The sequence below is a fragment of the Coregonus lavaretus genome (assembly GCF_964263955.1).
Source record: "Coregonus lavaretus genome assembly, chromosome: 18".
In the NCBI taxonomy this organism is placed as follows: domain Eukaryota; kingdom Metazoa; phylum Chordata; class Actinopteri; order Salmoniformes; family Salmonidae; genus Coregonus; species Coregonus lavaretus.
The window spans coordinates 41,295,607-41,296,468 of NC_140005.1; positions in this window are offsets into that span (position 1 = coordinate 41,295,607).

The following is an 862-nucleotide window of genomic DNA, read 5'->3' on the forward strand; positions in this document are numbered from 1 at the left end:
GCTTTTAAATCATGTGTAATTCATTGAAATTATGGATGTCCATTTTAAAGTGGTTATTATCCATGACATTTTTGACGGTAGTATGATAAATTAAAGAAAATATTAATTTTCATCAAGATTTTCACATTTGTATGTTTACTTTTTGAAAATACTAATATTAATGGACCAAAATACCATAAAATCTAAAAATGTATAGGTAAATGCAAAACTGTAATTTCAGTCTGTGGTGGCTGGCCTTAAAATGTCTGCCCTGAAACAGTCATAGTGGAGCCTCCATTTGCTGCTCCATACTCCCAGCATCCTTAGAGCAGCCCAGAGGACTACAGTCACATAGTCTAACTGACAAACTGTCTCGCTGTTTAAAACGATAAGGGAGAGAGTGATAATAGAGAAGAGAAAACATTCTTCATTCACATGCATGTACAGTCTGTTGGTAGAAAAGGACTAAGACACTGCTGTGATTCCTTCAGTAGAAAAAAAGCTGAGAGGTCCGGTTCTGGTTAACAGTCAGGGGAAAGGTTCCCTCTTAGAACCCTTTAGAACCCACACACACATATGCACACCCACACATTCTCTGATTAAAGACATAGAGACATCCTCATTAATATTCCTCATACATTGGCAACATAATAAATTGGATACACAAACCAAGGCTATGTCCGAAATGACACCCTATTCCCTATACAGTGCACTACTTTTGACCAGAACCCTATGAGGTTATGGCCAAAAGTAGTGCACTAGGAATAGGATGCCAATTCAGATTTGCCCTGACCTTACATGTACTCCCCAAATGTAACTCTTCCATTCAGATCCATAAAGATATGTTCATAGTTCACAGTTCATAATTCATGTTGTGATTTTG